Here is a 21,249-nt window from a genome sequence, read left to right as displayed (position 1 = left end):
TTTTAGAAAATCTCTTTTTGATCCTGTTTGTATGTATTGTCCTGGTTCTCTCTGCCTCTTCATAGCTAAGTTTTGAGAGTGCATTTGACTTCAACTTCTGTTTACTCCCTGTTCTGCTGTAACCTGACTTCTGCCCTCATTATTCCACTAAAACTGCATTCTCTACAAAATTTCTGATGGTAAATCCAGGAGTCACTTTTTAGACCTCATTTAACTTGACTACTGACCATGCCCTCTTTGGAATTCTGCTCCTTTGGAGGAGTAGAATAGCTTACTACTAGTTTTTCTTTCTACCTTTTCCTTCTTTGATCCTTAAATTTTGGGGTTCATTAAGGGTATATTGCTTTTTCTTCATACTTGATACTACTCTTGGATGATCTTATCTATACCTATATGGTTTCATTTGCTTTTCCAGTTATCTATTGCTGCATAATAAATTACTCTGAAGTGTAGCAGCGTAAAACAGCCATTTATTTTGCTCATGACTTTGTGGTTCAGCAATTTGGGAAGGGCTCTGATTGGCACTTGGACTGGGAAGAATCTCACATGGGGGTGGGGCATGGACTACAACTGAAGCTTATGGAGGCATCACTTTTTCTTTCTATATAGTCTCTCCAGCATGGTGATCTCACAGTAGCCAGTTTTCTTACAAGGTGGCACAGTCCTCCAAAGTGGCACAGGACTCCAAAGGCAAGTGCTCCAAGAGAGCTCTGGGTGAAGCTGTTTATGATCTTCTAGCCTTAGAAGTCATTTCTTGCCCTATTTTGTTAGTTAAAAATGAGTAAATAAGGCTTGCTCATATTCAAGGTAGAGGAATTAGGCTCTACTTCTTGATGGAAGGAGAGTAAAGAATTTTTAGATTTTATTTTAAAACTACAGTATCAACTGAATATATTGATTCCTAAGTCATGAGCTGCTTTCTAGCACTTTCGCTTCTCCTCCAGATCCTTGTAAATCTGTCTAATGGACATCTCCACTTGGATCCACATTTCACAGGCACCTCCATCTAAACACATACAAAGCAAAACTCTTCTAACTCTCTGTGCCTTTTTTCCCCTAAAAAGAAGAGGGAGACAGAAACTGCAACAAATTTTTTTCTTCCTCCTAATTTCCCGTTTTGGTGAAGGTTGCCACTCCTCACTAAGCCTTCAGAAACCTGAGAATCATCCTTGACTCCTCTGTACCTTACTCCCCACATCCGGTTAGTCATAAAGTCGTGTACATTCCCTCTTGTGATAGTTCAAGTTCATTCTTTATTGCTATTTTTTTTCATTATTACCTTATTTTAATCCAAAATATCTGTTGGACTTCTGTAATATTTTTTAAGGAGTCTTCTTGCCTTTCCTCTTCTGCTTCTTGTTTTGCCACTCACCCGTTTCATTCTCTGCACTGCTGTGTAAAATGCTCTTTAGCTAGGCTCTTTCACCTGCAGGGAAAAGACTCAAGTTACCTTAAGTAATGGAGTGCTTATTGAAAGGGAACCCAGGAAGAGCTAAACAACTTGGTCTTAAAAATAGGAGCTGGAAGCAGAAGATGGCCTGCACTCCAGTCCTTTATTGTTAACTTGTTTTAGCTACTTTATTTCTTTCGGACTTATTCTTTCTAATTTCCCCCCCTCTATTTCATAGTTTCCATTTATTTCCAATTTTTGCCTCCTTATACCTACTGTCACTCCTGTGCCAACATCTTTTCTCCTGGCTGCTATCTTTTTAGCTTTATATTCTGTTGCTAATGTCTTCTTTCTCCCTAGAATTTTCTGTTTTGAATTCCCAAGAAACGTTCTCTCTGGCTCAGTTCTTTTTCTCAAGGACAGCTATCAAGCTTATATATTGGGTCCTGAAGCCACCCTGGCTGTTTAATGTTGGTAGTGTGTGTATATATACATATGGGTGTGGGGCAGGATCATGATGATGAAAAGCATGGGGCACTGTACAGACTGATTTCCCACAAAATGGGGTTCTAACCATAGCAGGCACCATAATTGATGTGTATATGTATAGTACAAATTCAGATTTAGTTATGTACTTTCTTAGTGAAAGATCTTCATTGCTTTCTCATTGTGTTCAGGATAAAGTTTAAACTCTGAAGCAAGGTATGCTTATGAAATCCTTTCTGATCTATTTTACTTTTCTAGCCTTTTTTTAAATTTTGTTTTTATTTTTTATTTCTCCCATCTCCTCGTGATCTTTATTTGCTGTGTCTATTTATTGTATGCTTGTCTTCCTTTTTTAAGAGGCACTGGGAACCAAACCCAGGACCTCCCATGTGGGAGGGTGGTGCCTAATCTCTTGAGCCACACCCTCTCCCTTCTTTGTTGTGTCTTTCATTATGTGTTTCTCCTTGTGTCTCTTGTTGTATCATCTTGTTTCATCAGCTTGCCATGCCACCCCATTGCATCAGCTCGCTGTCTTGCTTGTCTTCTATAGGAGGCACTGGGAACTGAACCCAGTACCTCCCATGTGGCATGTGGGAGCCCGATCGCTTGAGTCACATCTGCTTCCCTCTCTAGCCTTTCTTCCCTTGCTTCTTTAGCTTTCCGTTAAATTCCACTCATTATAATTTAGGTTCCCTTTCATGCAAGGTGTTTTCTCTCTTGTCTTTGCACTTGCTATCCTTAACCCACTATCCCCCCTTTATTAAAGGTAGGTGATTGTATTTATTTATTTTTTATTTTCACAAACACTTGCTATTCACTTTTGCCAACTTCCCCTCTCCGCTTTGTTTGATCAACTCTGGTCTGACCTTCAGGACTCAGTTCAATTGTATCTTCTTCAGGAAATTTTCCTTTACCCCTCACAGGTTAAGTTAGGTGCCACTCCTGTGTGTTCCTGTAACACATGGTACTTACTTCTATCATAGCTTGCTAATGAAATTGCCTAATTATTTGCCTATTTTCTCCACTAGGCTATGACTTCTTTAGTGACAGGAAAGGTATCAGCGCTCTGTAATAAGACAGGTTTTTATTTTATTTATTTTTAAAGTTTTATTTTATTTATTTATTTCTCCCCCTAACCTTGTTGTTTGTACTTGCTGTCTGCTTTGTGTGTCTGTTCATTGTGTGTTCATCTTCTTTTTAGGAGGCACTGGGAACTGAACCTGGAGCCTCCCATGTGGGAGGGAGGCACCCATTTGCTTGAGCCACCTCTACTCTGTGCTTGTGTCTCACATTGTGTTTCCTCATTGTGTCTCCTTGATGTGTCATCTCACTGCATCAGGTCCCTGTGACAGCCCATTGTGTCAGCTTGCTGTCTTGCTCATCTTCTTTAGGAGGCATCGGGAACCGAACCTGGGACACCCCCCGTGTGGTAGGTGAGTGCCCAACTGCTTGAGCCACATCAACTTCCAAGACAGGCTTTTAGAATGAGAATTTTTTAAAATGTAAGTTTTTAATTAAATTACAAAATGTACAAAATAACACTGTTCAATGAATTTTCACCGAGAGAACATACAATTGTAACTAGCACCCACATCATGAAACAAAATACTGCTAGAACTCCACAAGTCACCTCATACCCTCTTCTAGTCACTAATCCAATCTAAAGTATTTGATTTTAAATGGGAAAACTGGGAAACGGACTTTGGCCCAGTGGTTAGGGCGTCCGTCTACCATATGGGAGGTCCGCGGTTCAAACCCCGGGCCTCCTTGACCCGTGTGGAGCTGGCCATGCGCAGCGCTGATGCGCGCAAGGAGTGCCGTGCCACGCAAGGGTGTCCCCTGCGTGGGGGAGCCCCACGCGCAAGGAGTGCGCCCATGAGGAAAGCCGCCCAGCGTGAAAAGAAAGAGCAGCCTGCCCAGGAATGGCGCCGCCCACACTTCCCGTGCCGCTGACGACAACAGAAGCGGACAAAGAAACAAGACGCAACAAATAGACACCAAGAACAGACAACCAGGGGAGGGGGGGAAATTAAATAAAAATAAAATAAATCTTTAAAAAAAAAAAAAAAAAAAAGGGAAAACTTTTTAACACATAGATTTTTCTACGTATTTTGTGTGTTTCTTTTTTTTTTTTTTTTTTTTAAAGATTTATTTATTTATTTAATTCCTTCCCCCCCGTTTGTCTGTTCTTGGTGTCTGTTTGCTGCGTCTTGTTTCTTGGTCCGCTTCTGTTGTCGTCAGCGGCACGGGAAGTGTGGGTGGCGCCATTCCTGGGCAGGCTGCTCTTTCTTTTCACGCTGGGCGGCTCTCCTCACGGGCGCACTCCTTGCACGTGGGGCTCCCCCACGCGGGGGACACCCTTGCGTGGCACGGCACTCCTTGCGCGCATCAGCACTGCGCATGGCCAGCTCCACACGGGTCAAGGAGGCCGGGGTTTGAACCGCGGACCTCCCATATGGTAGACGGACGCCCTAACCACTGGGCCAAAGTCCGTTTCCCTGTGTGTTTCTTTAGACATGCAAGAGACATAGATAGCCAATAGAAAGATACATAATTATTTTTGGCAAACTTTTACACAGTAGGTGAATTCAAAATTACATAATACAAAAACCTGGATATCCATATGCAGAAGACAGAAGGTGGACCCCTACCTCACAGCATATGCAAAAATCAACTCAAAATGGAACGAAGCCTAAATATAAGAGCCAAAACTGTAAAACTCCTAGAAGAAAACATAGGAAAGCATCTTAGGGACCTTGTGTTAGGAAGTGGTTTCTTAGACTTTACACCCAAAACACAAGTAATAAAAGGAAAATAAAGATAAATGGGACTTCATTGAAGGACTTTATCATGAAAGTAAAAAGTCTGCAGGATGGGAGAAAGTATTTGGAAACTGCATATTGAATATATATAAAGAAATCTTATAACTCTATTAACAAAAAGACAACCCAATTACAAAATAGGCAAAAGACTTGAGTAGTCATTTCTCCACAGAAAATCTACAGATGACCAATAGGCACATGAAAACAGGTTCCAACATCATTAGCCATTAGGAAAATGGAAACCCAAACCATGATGAAATACCATTCATACCCATTTGGATGGCTCCTATTAAAACAAAACAAGTGTTGGAGAGGATGTGGAAGAATAGGAACACTCATTCATTGCTGGTAGGAAGGTAAAATGGTTCGACCACTGTGCAAAACAGTTTGATGGGTCCTCAGAAAGTTAAGTATAGAATTAACATATCACCCAGCAGTCCCAGTAGTAGATATATATTGAAAAGAATTGAAAGCAGAGACTTGAACACATACTTGCACACTGATAGTCATAGCAGCATTAGTCACAATTGCCATAAGATGGAAGCAACCCAAACGTCCATCAACCAATGAATCAATAAATAAAATGTAGTATATACATAGAATTTCACAGAATATTACTAATCTGTGAAAAGGAATGAAGTCCTGATACATGTGACAGCATGAATGAACCTTGACATCATGTTGAATGAAATAAGATAGATACAAAAGAACGAATATTCTATGATCTCACTGATATGAAATAGATTAAGTAGATTCATAGAGTCAGAAACTAGAACACAGTGGGTAGGGAATGGGGAGTTAATGCTTAATTGGTATGGAGTTTATGTTTGTGGTGATGGAAAAGATTTAATAACGGATGGTGATGATAGTAGTACAACAATGTGAATGCAGTTAACACTGCTGCATCACTGACTTATATATATGAATGTGTTAAAGGGGAAAGTTTAGGTTGCATACATGTTACTAGAATAAAAACTAAAAAAAACCAAGAGAGTACATGGAACTGAGTAACACAAATAGTGAACCCTAGTATGAACTGTAGACTATAGTTAACAGTATAATTATAATAGTTTCATCAGTTGTAACTAAGCTTCCAAACTCATGTAAAATGTTAATAGGGAAAACTGTGTGAGGGTGATATATGGGAACTCTTGTTTTCTGCATGATTTTTCTAGAAGCCTATAACTTCTCTAATTAAAAAAAAAGTCACAGTGTTTTCTAATTTTTTTATAACTCATTTGTGTACATGTTTGTATTTAGGTAAGATTTCTTGTTTACAAGTTTAATGCCATCATTTTAGAGTTGTAGAAAATCATTTTAAAAACCGTCAAAGTGTAGTTGATGAATAATAATAGCATATTAATTTTAAGTGGTAAACATGCTGAGATTAGGGTATAGTAAACATGTAAAGCACTTAAGAAATGGTGTTTGGCCTTTCGGTTTTAAATGTGAATTATGTTGCTAGTGTATTTTGACAGTGGGATCATCCAGCAGGCAAATGGAGTATAATTTCACATGTACAGTGAGAAAAGGACTAACTGTCCTGTGTCATAGACAGCTGGCTTACTAAGAATTGGTTCTTTTTTTTTTTTAACAACTTAGCAATACTTTCAGGTAAACTTCTTTTTCATACACGATACTTTTTTTTTTTCTAAACATTTTACTATTATGTAGTCCTTTGAATATTAAGGTATTCTTTTAAACATACTTTTTCCTTAGATGGGTTTTTCTGTTTGTTAATCATAAATCCATTAAGTCCAAATAAGTAAAAAGAATGTGGACTTTCAAACCAACAGATCTGGATTCAAGTTCAGCCTTCTAGAACCTTGTGAGTTGTCATTTATGGGCAGGTCACTTAACATTTCTGAGCTTCGGAATATTTCTCAAATGGGGATAAAATTTATTTCACAGGATTATCATTAGGGGTTAAATAATTTATGTAAAGCAGCAAGCACATAGCAGATACTCAACAAGTCTTTTTTCCTCCCCTTTAATGTGTCTATTTCTTATGTTTAATTATGAGATCAAGAATTTTTTTTTTTTTAAAGACTTATTATTTACTTAATTCCCCCCCCCTCCCCCGGTTGTCTGCTCTCTGCGTCTACCTGCCCGCATTTCTTCGTCTGCCTCTGTTGTCGCCAGCAGCACGGGAAGCGTGGGCGGCGTCATTCCTGGGCAGGCTGCACTCTCCCTCGCGCTGGGCGGCCCTCCCCACGGGGCGCACTCCTTGCTCGTGGGGCTCCCCTATGCGGGGGACACTCCTGCGTGGCACGGCACTCCCCGCCCGCATCAGCACTGCACATGGGCCAGCTCCACACGGGTCAAGGAGGCCCGGGTCGAACCGCGGACCTCCCCCACGTGGCAGACGGACGCCCCAACCACTGGGCCAAGTCAGTCTCCTGAGATCAAGAATTTAAAGACTCATTGGGTGGCTTTCAGAATAAATGGCTCATCCAAGTTTGTTGCTAATAGAAATAATTCTTAGAAGGATAGGCGGCTAGCTGTGGTATGTCCAAGTGTATGATATATATATATATATATATATATATTTTTTTTTTTTGTAAAGATTATTTCTCCCTTTGTTGGATATAGGGATATAGTTTTCAATAACAAAATTTAAAAGACATAGTCTTTTGATATCTTAGTATATATTAATGGATGTTAACATGTATTTTGATTCGTTGTCAAGTATGGTAACAAAATGTGTCCTGTTTGCCAAGGACAAACATTCCTTAAATCATTGACAGCACTATTGCTGTTTGTAATGTTTAAGTATTTGTTTGAAATTTGTTTACTTTCATTGATCAGGTGATAGTGGGCTGAGTAATCTCTGGATTTTTTTTTTTTTTTTAGTGGAGAAAGTTTTTCAGGTTACTTGTGGGCATGTGTTTATAAATGATTTTTAGGTCTTATTTTTTCCCCTACTTGCTTTTGTACCTCTACCTTCTTTAAGTTCTCCTACCATTTTCCTTCACCTCTACTTTTTATAATTACAAAAATTTTAAAAAATATAGAAAAGCTAGAAAAGAGTACACTCATATATCTACTACCTATATTAAAAAGTTATCATTATGTGATATTAGCTTCATTATTCTCTCTATGTTTATATATTTTTGCTGAACCTTTTGAAAGTAAGTTCCAAATATCATGGCAGATTTACCTCAAAATACTTCAGCATATCTTTCTTGAGAAAATAATCTGGATATCACCACGGTACCAACACCTAACTAAAGTAACAGTGTAATTCCCTAATGACATTCAATATTCAGTCTATATTTGAATTTTCCCATTTGTCCCCTAAAATTATTTTTTTCAAACTAGGATTCAGTGAAGATTCTTGCATTGCATTTGATATCTTTTAAATTTCTTTTAATCTAGATTAGTTTTTTATTTGCACCCCCACTGTCTACATGATACTGAAATTTTGAAGAGACTAGGTCATTTATCTAATAGAACGGCCTGTTTTCTGGAGTTATCTGATTATTTCCTTGTGCTCCTGTGTAACTTGTTCTTCTGTTCCATGTATGGCCTATATACTGGAAATTATGTTTCAAAGTCTTGATTAGATTAATGTTAAAACTTTTTGGGCAGGAATACCTTATAGGTGATGCTGTATTTCATGTTGCTTACCATGGGAGGTATACAATGTCAGGTGTCCCAACTATTAGTGATGTAAGTTTGACCAAGTTTAAGGTGGTATTTGCTGTATCTCTCATTGTAAAGGTACATTTTTTTCCTTATGCAATTCTCAAGAAAATTAATCTGAGGGGTAATACTTTGGTGCCATACAGGTATTCCATTCCGTAATATTCTTTACCTAATTGTTTTAGCATCCTTTGTTGATCCTTACGCTATCAGTTATTTAATTAAGGGTTGCAAAATGGTGTTTTTTTTCCTAATTCTATAACTTTTTAACATTTATTAGATGTCATTCAGTTAACAAGAGCTTTATAACCTTCATCAATGGGGAATGAACTATACTTCCTTCTAAAAAGGCAGTGTAAATGCTTAGTTCTTTTCCTATTTTCCCAACTAATTTTCAGAGTCATTTGGTATAATAGTCATCTACAACAGTGACAAATGAATTTTTTCTTTCTTGTTTTATAGTCTTTCATGGATTTTTATTTGGTGTGTTACAATCAGTTATAGATATTGTTCTTTTTGATACTCAGATTTTCCTTAAGTAAGGTCAGTGGGAGCTTCTTTGAGAAGGCTTCTGAATTATTAAAAAAAATTTTTTTGTTTTTTTTTTTACTTTTTTTCCTTCCCCACCCTCTCCCCTGCCCTGTGTTTTTGCTGTGTCCATTGGCTGTGTGATCTTCTGTATCTATTTCTCTTTTTGTCTTCTATTCTCTAGGATTCACTGGGATTCGATCCTGAGGACCTCTAATGTGGAGAGAGGTTCCCTGTCAATTGTGCCACCTCAGTTCCTGGTTTCTGCTGTGCTTCACCTTAACTCCCCCTTTCATCTCTATTTTTGTTGCGTCGTCATCTTGCTGCGTGACTCAATTGTGTGGGCCCTGGCTCACCACGTGAGCACTTGGCTCGCCTTGCAGGCCCTAGCTTGCCGCGTGGGCACTGGCTCACCATGCAGGCACTCATGTAGACACTCGGCTCACCATGTGGGCTCTTGGCTTACCACTCAGGCACCCGTGTGGCACTTGGCTCACTCACTGCATGGGCACTGGCTCAGTAAGTGAGCAGTGGCTCACCACATGGGCGGTCAAGTGGGCACTTGGCTCATCACGCGGGCACACGCACAGGACTTGGCTTGCCATGTGGGCACTCGACTCACCCATGTGGGCACATGCTCCTCAGGCATCCTTTCTCTTCTTTTTTTCACCAGAGGGCCCCAGGGATCGAACTCGGGTCCTCCCATATGGTAGGTGGAGGCCTTATCACTTGAGCCACATCCAGTTCTCCTAATTACTTTTATGTGACATGATTAGTCAGGTGATTTCTTACTTTTGGGCACAAGATCTTGGCTCATCATGGGCTTTTCTTGCTCTAGACTTAGAATCAGTAGTTTCTTCAAGAATTCTATTTCTTTGTAGTGAGTATTTAGAAACCAATTCGAAACAAATATGCTTCTTGTTATGAGACTGTCATTGCTTCTGTTTCCTTCTTGTTTCCCTTCTAGGTAATGATTTTTATAAGTTTCTGGCCCATCCCAGCATTTTTTTTCTTTCAAAAATAAGGTATGTATGTGTATTTTCTGGTCATCATTCCAGTATTTTTTTCTTTCAAAAACAAGGAATGTATGTATATTTTTCTTTCATATACCAAGGTAACTTATTATTTATATATTTTTGTGCCCTCTTAAAATTTTTTTAAAACTTTTTATATATTTTAGAGAGTGCTCCATAATGGTACGTAGAGATCTCCATTCTTTTCTATGCCTGCATAATATTGTATTGTATGGATATACCACAACTTTGTTCAAGGAGTCTTGTTCTGATTGATATTTGTGTTTATTATTTTGAACTATGCATAAGTAATACTTAATAAATTAATTAAAAAATATAGTTTCTTTACCAAGTAATTGAGAAGGTGATTTGCCCCAGAGAGCCTTATAATCAGAGTGGTATTGTTGAGAGATTTCAGGAGAGAGAGATATATTTTGGGACATAGTTACACAGTCTTACCCCTACATACTAGGTTTATGGTGATCACTGAATGTTAATCTGATGTAATTGCTCTTTGGTATCTAGGTTAGAAAATAGATGATTTACTTATTTTTTTTTCCCCCTATACTTCCTTGCTTCTTGAAGCTTTGGAACTAAAAACCTGATGTCTTGGGAGTTTTCATATAAAGATACTAAAGTTCAGTGCTCACTAGTTTTTTATACAACTTCCCCTAACTGATTAGCCCCTTCTTTTTCTTTTCCCCTCTTTTCTGCCTTAAATCTCTCAGATTGCAGGGTTCCAAGTGTTCAGTGGACAGCTTTTTAAGTCTAGTGAAGGCAGATAAGAATATTGTGGGACTAAAGAGTAAGAGATCAAGAAAATACTAAAGGTAATAGAGAGAGTAAATGTTGGGATACAGGGACTGTCAGCTTTGGAACTTGTGGAAGTAGAGAGGGGAAGTTAGGTAACCTAATTATTTGGATCTAAAGCATCTTCTCTTTTACTCCAGTGATCGAAAGACTTTGTTTCATTTATCGTACAGAATATTTGAGCATCTACCATGAGACCTTACTCTTTTGTGTTCTCTGGAGGGTAAAAAAGTTATCATTGGTTGTTGGTTGTTGTTGTTGTTGTTTGTTTTTAATGGACACTAGGTACCAGGCTTACATATGTTACCTTATTGTATTAAATTACCAAAACAATCATATGCAGTTGTTACTTTTCCTTTTTATTGAGGAATATCATATATATAAGATAGTGCTTAAAATATATACAGTTTAAAGAATAAATATGAAGTGAATATTTGCACTGTCATTGCCCAGGCTAACACACCAGAAGTTTCTTCCTGCCCTTCCCCAATTCACTCCTTTGATCCTTGTCAACATATCCCCCTTTTTGGAGGTAACCATTATCCTGACCTTTATGATTATCATTTTCTTGCTTTGCTTCATAATTTTAACACCTTTGTAGAAATCCTTCATACGGTTTAGTTTCTTTGCTTTTGAATGGAATAATACTGTGTGTATTCTTATGTGATTTAAAACATTTGGTTCAATATTACTTTTGTGAGATTAATTCTAAGTTGTATATTTAGCTGTAGTTCATTAACTTTCATTGTGGTAAAGTATTCCATTGTATTTTATACAGCAGTTTTTCAGTTATAGCTTGACTGACTTTTGGGTTGATTTCAATTTCTTGCTATTAGTGTACAAGCAACGCTGTGTTGAGTGCTCTTTTCCCTGTCTCTTTTTTTGCACATCTGCAATTGTTTCTCTAGACTACCCAGGAAAGGAGTTGCTGGATCATTAGGTCTGGGCCACTTTAATAGATAATGGCAAAATGTTTTTCAAAATTATTGTTTGAAACTGAGTTATAGATTAGTTTTTTCCTTCCGCAGGTAGTGAGGCCTAGTCGAAGGCCATGGAGAGCGCTGTCCCAGCCGCTGGCTTCCTATACTGGGTGGGCGAGGGCACTGTGGCCTTCATGGGCCTGTGCATCTTGTGCTGGCTCTTCACGGCCCTTCGCGTCTGGGGTCTGGGTAGCGAGGATGGGGTCAGACCAAGTCTCGGGGAATGGGCAGTTGTGACTGGTAGTACTGATGGAATTGGAAAAGCATATGCAGAAGAGTTGGCGAAGTGTGGAATGAAGGTTGTCCTTATCAGCAGATCACAGGATAAACTGAACCAGGTTTCCAGTGAAATAAGAGAAAAATTGAAAGTGGAAACAAGGATCATTGCTGCTGACTTTGGATCAGTAGATATTTATGATGCAATTAAAAGAGGCTTAGAAGGTCTTGAAATTGGTGTCCTAGTTAACAGTGTGGGAATGTCATACGAGTATCCTGAATACTTTTTGAATGTCCCGGACTTGGACAATACCATCAAGAAACTGATAAATATTAACATCGTTTCTGTTTGTAAGATGACACGATTGGTGCTGCCAGGCATGGAAAAAAGATCTAAAGGGGTAATTCTGAACATCTCTGCCAGTGGCATGCATCCAGTTCCACTGCTGGCTCTCTACTCTGCATCCAAGGCTTTTGTAGATTACTTCTCTCAGTGCCTCCATGAAGAGTATAAGAGCAAGGGCATCTTTGTGCAGAGTGTCCTGCCGTATCTCGTAGCTACAAAACTGTCCAAAATCCGAAAGCTGACCTTGGATAAGCCCTCTTCAGAGACATTTGTGAAGTCTGCTCTTAAAACAGTTGGCTTGCAGTCCCGAACCAATGGATATGTGATCCATTTTCTAATGGCCTCAATCATCTCACTCCTGCCTTCTTGGATTTGCTTAAAAGTAATGATGAGTACAACCAAGTCCACATGGGCTTGCTATCTGAAGAAAAACAAGAAGAACTAAGCATTGATAACTACACTGAGTAACTTGCCCAGATTTCCCCGCTTATGCCTTTTCACTGCAAGACACCTGCCTAAATCTTTAGTTGTCATTTTAATAGTTACTAATATGACTAAATGTTGTTAGAATTGGGTGGAAAGCTGAATTTTCTTTTTAGGAGTCCCTGGCATGTATTTGGGATACAGGTTATTTTAAGGTTTACTATAAATGTTTATATCAAATGAATATGGAATTAATATTAACAAGAATAACTTAATAGGGAGGGATACAGTTATAACAAATCACAGAATCACAGAGTCAGATATAAAACTCAACAATTTCATCTGGAACAAAATGCCAGATAATGATCATTATTCTTGTATTTTCTCTGAGCCATACTTTAAAAAATAATGGCCAGCTACTCTCTTTTAACACTGAGGAGTGGAGATTAATTGATTCATTGTACGGGAGGACATATTGGAATTTACATAGATCTCTATAAGGTTTTCTGAAAGTCTATTCCAGATTGTGCATTGACATGGAACTATTCTTTCTCAAAGGTAGCTAGTGTGGCATAAAAATAATTTTATGAAATATGGAGTTGTTTCTGACACATGAAGCCCACTAAAACATGCTTTCCTCTAATGTGTAATAGATTTTCTTTTCAGTTTAAATGTGTGTAAAAACTGAAAACCATATGGTATAATTTATGAAGATAAATGGGCCAAAATGTACTTTGAAACTGGCAACGACCTACAGTGCCACTGAAAACCTGACCTAGGAATGTGGCTTGTCTGAACCCCTAGCTGCTTTGTTTCTCCACTGCACCAGTAATGCCCACATATGTAAAAACAGGCCCTAGCTACCCCAACATATCATAGGATAGGTACTGATGTTATTAGTTTTAATAAAAGATATTGGTTGAAAAGGTATTTTTTAAAATATACTTTTAAATTTTATTCTTTTAAACATACTTAGATTGCATAAATGTTACATAAAAAATATAGGTATAGGGGACTCCCAAATGCTCCACTCCCTACCCCTCCCACAATTTCTCACATTAACAACATCCTTCATGAGTGTGGTACATTTGTTAAAATTGATGAGCACATTTTGGAGAATTGCCACTAAATGTGGATTATAGTTACATTATAGTTTAAACTCTCTCCCACACAATTTTTAATGCTTGAATTTCAAACCATATTTACACTGGCCTAAAATAAATTAAAATAAATTAAGACTTACTTTTATCCTGCTACATAATTTTTTATGGGAAAATCACCAAGAAATAAGATTATGAAACATGTAACCTAAGTTGTAGTTCCCAGGCTTTTGAGTTTGAAGGACTAGTAAATTTGCAAAAATAAAATAAAATTACATTTAAAAATTTGAAAAAAAAAAAAAGAAACTGAGTTATATGAGTTATACTTCCATCACCACAGTGTATGAGAGTGCCCATTGCTCTACATTCTTCTCAACAGTTGGTATTGTCAGACTTTAATTTTTGCTGATCTGAAGGTGTGATGGTATCTCATGGTTTTACTAATGAGGTTGAGTGTCTTTTCATAGTCATTTTGAGTTTCTTTTTGTAAAGTGCCTGTTCATGTTGTTTGCCCAATTTCTCTATTAAGTGGTCTTTTTCTTACTGATTTTTAGAAATTCTGTATGTATTTAGGATATTGATCCTTTGTCAGTAATACTTGTGTTTTTGACTTGTCATTTCACTTTTTTTAATGGTGCCTGCTGTTAAATAGAATTTCTCAGTTTTAGGCCTTTTTTTTTTTTTGAGGAGGTGCTGGAGATGTAACCCAGGACCTTGTATATGGGAAGCAGGCACTGAACCACTGACCTATAGCTGCTTCTCAAGAATTTCTCAATTTTAATGTAGTTGAATTTTTCAACTTTGGTTAGTGCTTTTTGAATCTTTTAAAAGAAATTCTTCCCTAGCTGAGAGTAAAGATGTTCTCCTATATTATCTTCTAAGAGTTTTTTAGTTTTACTTTTTACAAATTAGGTCTTTATTCTGCCTGAAATAGATTTTTATTGATGTGTGAGGTAGTGGCCCAATTTCATTTTTCCCCTAAATGGATACCCAGTTGTCCCTGCATTAATTTTGAAAAGTTCATCTTTTCTTCACTGTTCATGGTGTCCCATCAAAAATATATCAGTTTTCCATGTTTGTTGGGTCTCTTTCTGGGCTTATTATTCTGTTCTATTCTGTTTGTCTGTTCCTGTACCATTAACACTATCTTAAGTACTTATAATGACCTTATAATTTTTCTTTAGCTTTATAATTTTTGACATCTGACAAGGCAAGTCTTCCAAGTTTGCTGCTGTTTTTTAGGAGACCGTTAACTGTTTTTGGTCCATTGTACTTTGATATAAATTTTAGAATCACTTGTCAAGTTCCACAAAAGCAAATCAGCAATAAAAATGACTTGTTAACGCTTAATTGACACTGTAGATTCATTTGGTGAGAACTGAAATTTTTTTCCTCAATGTTGAGGCTTCTAGTCTCTATCTCACCATTTCTGTAATTATTCATAATAAAGTCTCATTTTCTCAGAGGTTTTGTACATCATTTGTTAGATTTATTCCTTATTATTTCATATGTTCTGATGCAACTGTAAGTGGTATCTTTAAAATATATATGTATTTTTTGTGGTCCCAGGCCTGGGAATGAGCTTGGGACCTTGTATATGGGAAGCTAGCATTTAACCACTGAGCCAGATCAACTCCCCTGAGTTGGTTTTTTCATTTGTTTTGTTTGTTGTTTGTTTATTTTTTAGGGGGTACCAGGGACCCAACCCAGGACCTCCCATGTGGGAAGCAGGCACTCAACCACTTGAGCCACATGTGCTCCCTAAAAGATTATTTTCTAATTATTTTTGCTAGTATATAGAAATACAATAATCAATATCAGCTTGAATCTATTAACTTATTAGAATTATTATTATAGATTCTTCAGGACTTTCTGTGTACACATATGCAAATAATATTTTTGTGTCTTGTTTGTAGTCCTTATTATTTCATTAATTTAATTTAATTTTTTTCTTATGCTGTCTAGAACCTCCAATCTATTGTTGATAAAAGTTGATAGGGGGAAGCGGAGGTGGCTCAACTGATAGAGCATCCGCCTACCACATGGGACGTCTGTGGTTCAAACCCTGGGCTTCCTTGACCTGTGTGGAGCTGGCCCATGCGCAGTGCTGATGCGCGCAAGGAGTGCCCTGTCCTCCGCGTAGGGGAGCCCCAAGCGCAAGGCCTGCGCCCTGCCTCGCAAAGAGAGTAGCCCAGTGCAAAAAAGGCGCAGCCCGCTCAGAAGTGGTGTCCTACACACAGAGCTGACTCAACAAAAAGAGGCACAGATTCCAGGTGCCGCTGAGAAGGCAAGTGGACGCAGAAGAACACACAGCAAATGGACACAGAGCAGACAAGGGGGAAGGGGAGAGAAATAAATTAAAAAAAAAAAAAAAGGTTGATAGGGCTGATCCTTGACTTATTTCTATTCTCCAAGGAAAAACTTTCAACCTTTCCCTTTATTTATGTTTGCTATAGGGTTTTATGGTCACCTTTTGTCAGATTAAGAAAGTTTCCTTCTGTTCTTTCGAGACATGAATAAATGATGAATTTTTCTGGGTCTCTTGAGATGTGGTTGATTATATTAATTGGTTTTCCTATAGTATTATCAGATTTATCTTTGCTTTCCTGGGATATTCCTAACTTGTTTATGGTACATTGTATTTATATTGTTGAATTTGGTTTGCTAGTGTTTGGGATTTTTAAGATCAGGAGTGAGATTGGCTTATGATTTCTTGTCTGGTCCTTGTCAGGCTTTGGGGTTTCAGAGTTATGCTGGCTTCATAAAAAGAATTGGGAAGAATTTAAGATTAGAATGATTTATTCTTTGAGTGTATCAGAGAACTTGCTGGTAAAGCAAGGTAAGCCCAAAACTTGAGGTTTATTCTTCTTAACAGTTTCTGAAGGTCAGAAATTTAGGAACAGTTTAGCTTGGCAGTTCCACTTGATTTCCTTTCCATGTGGATATTTCTGTGGGGTTTGTAAATGTCCTCATGGCATGGCATAAGGAGTTCCTAAGAGAGCACTAGGTGGACGCCATGTTGTGTTTTTGACCTAGCCTAAAAATCATGCAGTTACTTAGGCTGTATTCTATTGGTCAGGACAATCACAAATGTCCACCTGGGTTCAAAGGGGAGAGAACATCGGAAAAAATGTTAACTTCACATTGTGAAAGGACAGGTGGGATGGATATTCATTAATCTCTGTCATCTTTTTTACTACTGATTTCTTTCTACTAAATTGTTTTCAGAAAATGTGATCTTATGATTTCAGCGCCTTTTCTTTGTTTCTCCAATTTACACATACAATAGACTTTCTCACTCTTTCCTATGTGTTCTTTAACTGAATTTTTTTATTATAAAAATTTTTTATTGTCTCTTTTAAAAATATACATACATCACACAAACTGTTACATTAAAAAATATGAGGTTCCTATATACTCACTCCCCACCCCCTACTCCTCCCACATCAACAACGAGTTTTTCTTTTACTCTATAATTTCTTCACCTCTTTTGGTGTACTATTTTTGTTCAACCATTTTATTTTAAATTTTAATTATTTTTACAATTTTAGGAGTTATTTTAAATTCTTTAAAAAATTAACGGTCATATTTTATGTTCCTTGGCCCCTTTAGAAATTTTCAAGCTTGTGTATTGCTTTAGACACTAGTAAGTAGTTATTTTATATTCCGTATATGAGCATTTCCTACATCTGGCATCTTTGCAAATCTGTTTCTACTTGGTTTGCTTGTTCTCATTCATGATGCTTTTTTTTTTTAAGATTTATTTTATTTCTCCTTCCCCCCCATTGTCTGCTCTCTCTGTCCAGTCACTGTGTCTGTGTCTGTGTCACTGTGTCTGTGACACTGTGTCTGTGTCTGCTTGCATTCTTGTCAGGCGGCACTGGGAATGTGTGTCTCTTTTTGTTGCATCATTTTGTTGTGTCAGCTCTCCATGTGTGTGGTGCCACTACTGGGTGAGCTGTGCTTTTTGTGTGGGGCAGCTCTCCTTGCGGGGCGTACTCCTTACATGTGGGGCACCTCTACATAGGGGGCACCCCTGTGTGGCATGGCACTCCTTGTGTGCGGCAGCACTGCGTGTGGACCAGCTTACTACACAGGCCAGGAGGCCCTGGGTGTCAAACCCTGGACCTCCTATATGGTAGGCAAATGCTCTGTAGTTGAGCCACATTCTCTTCGCCATGATGGTTTGTTACCATTTTGATTGGTTATTTTCTGTGGGACATTACTTGTGTGTCTTTTAGGTGTGTGTGTGGGCATGTATGTGTGCGTATGCATAGGGGACTGGTGACTGAAGTGGTTGTTTGTTATAATTCTAAGGTCAGCATACTCTTTGCACCACCTGTTTTGTCTGGTTTGCAAGCTAAAGAATAGTTTTTACATTTTTCAGTGTTTGGAAAAAAGTTCTTTTTGGGAGACACAAGAAAATTATATGAAATTCAAGTTTTGTTGTCCACATATAAAGTTGTATTGGAGGGAAGTGGACTTGGCTCAGTGGATAGGGTGTCTGTCTACCACACGGGAGGTCCGCGGATCAAGTCCTGGGCCTCCTTGACCCGTGTGGAGCTGGCCCATGCACAGTGCTGATGCGTGCAAGGAGTGCCCTGCCACGCAGGGGTGTCTCCCACATAGGGGAGCCCCACGCGCAAGGAGTGCGCCCCATAAGGAGAACCACCTAGCGCGAAAGAAAGTGCAGCCTGCCCAGGAATGGTGCCGCACACATGGAGAGCTGATGCTGCAGCAAGATGACGCAACAACAACAAAAAAAGAAACACAGATTCCCGTGCCGCTGACAACAGCAGAGGCAGACAAAAAAACGAACATGCAGCAAATAGACACAGAGAACAGACAACTGGGGCGGGGGAGAAAGGGAGAGGGAAAAAAAAAGTTTTATTGGAATGCAGCCATGCTATTTTGTTTATGTATTATCTATGGCTGTTTTATGCTATAATGCTTAAAACAAAACATTTGACCTCTAAAGCCTAAAATATATATAGTCTAAAATATATCTGGCCTATAAAAGCCTAAAAAAATTTGCTGACTCCCCTTAAAAGTTTTACTCTAAGTACTTGGATATGTTGTTGGTAATGGACATCCTTTTTCTCTTTGTGAATATGAAGAAACTAAGGCTCAGAGAGATGGAGTAGCTTGTCCAAGCTAGTAAGTAGCATACAGAGACTTTGCCTTTAAGAAGCTTATTTACAATCTCAATTACAGAGGACAAAATGGAATACAATACTCAAAAACCCTCTGAAAGGGAAAACCAGTATCCCATATAGATAATTCCTAAGAACTAAAAAATGTTTAAAAAGAAATGGACAATTTTGTTTGTATAAAAGACAGTAAGATTTAGTAACTTTGCCACATTATGGGACTCAAAGATAAATCTGGGGATTCAAGTTGATTTTGCAATTATATACCTATTTTGTGTCAGTTACTGTGTTTTATATACATTAACGCATTTAGTGTCATAGCAACTCTCTTAGGTGATGATGGTGATTTCACTTAACAAGTATACAGACATTTAAGGAAGGCAGTTTCGTATTTACCCAGCATCACACCTCTAATAAGTGCTAAATGTAGGCTCTGAAACACTATCTTGTGACTATAAACCCCATGCTTTTCCTATATAATTAGATTGTAAAAAAAAAAAAAATCTCTAAATGGTTAATGGAGATTTTATGAAAACATATGATTAACATTTCTCTACATACTTGAGGGTCTCTCAGGCTTTCATTCAGAGGTTATTTACTCTTATTTTAGACAATTCTAATAATTATTTGGTTTCCAAGGCCACAGGGATTAGAAACAGCAAATAAGAACAAAAGGACATTTAAAGATTGTTAAGCTGATAGCATGAGAATCTTGTATATAAACTAAAATTAAATCAGTCTGGTGAGGATAGGGATAGACAACCTTGTTCTTATCAATAGGTTTTTAAAAAATGAATATCACTGTATTATATAAGAGTAGACATTCATTACTGGTTTCCAAATTCTTAAGAAATGTGTTTATATTATTCAATATATTGTGCTCCAAAAGATATTAATTTAGAAATATATTAAATTAAAAAAATTTCATCCAGAGTATTTGGGGAAAATACCAGTTTTTCTAACAGAAATTCCAGTTCATTGGCAATCTTGGATTTCTTAGAATGACTTCCCTAAATGTTCAGAGTAGCTGACATCTTACTGTTGTGCTAATAAGTAGTGACTTGCTATCTATTTGATTCTTATTTATTTATTTAATTTATTTCTCTCTCTCCCCTTTCCCCCCCCAAGCCCCGCCACCCGTTGTCTGCTCTCTGTGTCCACTTTTACCGCATGTTCTTTGTCTGCTTCTGTTGTTGTCAGTGGCATGGGAATCTGTGTTTCTTTTTGTTGCATCATCTTGTGCCAGCTCTCTGTGTGTGCGGCGACATTCCTGAGCAGGCTGCACTTTCTTTCGTGCTGGGCGGCTCTCCTTACGGGGCGCACTCCTTGGGTGTGGGGCTCCTCTACGCGGGGACACCCCTGCGTTGCACTGCACTCCTTGCGTGCATCAGCACTGCGCATGGGCCAGCTCCACACGGGTCAAGGAGGCCCGGGGTTTGAACCGTGGACCTCCCATGTGGTAGACGGACGCCCTATCCACTGGGCCAAGTCCACTTCCCTATTTGATTCTAATTACCATGCAGCACAATAATGATTAACTTGCACTTTTATTTTGCATGAACGAGTAATTTCTTTTCATATGTACTGAGTCCTCATAAGTTGTTAATTTAGCACTGTTAATCTCACAACAAAATATAGGTGAGATTGTTTAAAATCCCACTTGAAGCCATTGGCATAATATACTTTTTCACATGTAGTGAATGATGATGCCTTTTATAAGAATTAAAACCCAGGAGAACTTTCATTTATGTTTTAAAAATTTCTGCCTCCCCCCCCCCGCCCTGCCCCGCCCCATCCCAGTTGTCTGTTTTCTGTGTCCATTTGCTGTGTGTTCTTCTGTGTCCGCTTCTATTCTTGTCAGTAGCACTGGGAATCTTTTTCTCTTTTTGTTGCATCATCTTGTTGTGTCAGCTCTCCGTGTGTGTGGCACCACTCCTGGGCAGGGTGAACTTTCTTTCGTGCTGGGCGGCTCTCCTTACTGGGCACACTCCTTGTGTGTGGGGCACTCTTATGCAGGGACACCCCTGCATGGCACAGCACTCATTGCGCGCATCAGCACTGAGTGTGGGCCAGCTCCACACGGGTCAACGAGGTCCTGGGTTTGAACCGCGGATCTCCCATGTGGTAGGTGAATGCCCTATCCATTGGGCCAAGTCCGCTTCCCACCAAGAGAACTTTTAAATTGAATCTTTCAGTAAGTTGTTTGCTAACATTGCTGTTGATAAAGGTCAAGATCTTTTTTTTTTTTTAAGATTTATTTTATTTATTTCTCTCCCCTTCCTCCCCCCACCCCGGTTGTCTGTTCTCTGTGTCCATTTGCTGCATCGTCGTCTTTGTCCG

The 21,249-nt window shown here is 38.5% G+C and overlaps 1 protein-coding gene and 1 pseudogene across 3 annotated transcripts in view; both read left to right on the top strand.

Annotated features, from left to right (window-relative positions):
• MYO9A (myosin IXA) overlaps positions 1-21,249 on the top strand; it is a 391,855-nt gene that overhangs the window by 3,841 nt on the left and 366,765 nt on the right. The window lies entirely within an intron of this gene.
• LOC101437345 (very-long-chain 3-oxoacyl-CoA reductase pseudogene) lies at positions 11,697-14,284 on the top strand (annotated as a pseudogene).

This window comes from Dasypus novemcinctus, chromosome 3 (assembly GCF_030445035.2).
Source record: "Dasypus novemcinctus isolate mDasNov1 chromosome 3, mDasNov1.1.hap2, whole genome shotgun sequence".
NCBI lineage: Eukaryota > Metazoa > Chordata > Mammalia > Cingulata > Dasypodidae > Dasypus > Dasypus novemcinctus.
Note: the sequence above shows the minus strand (reverse complement) of the source record. Positions and strands in the feature narration are given on the sequence as shown.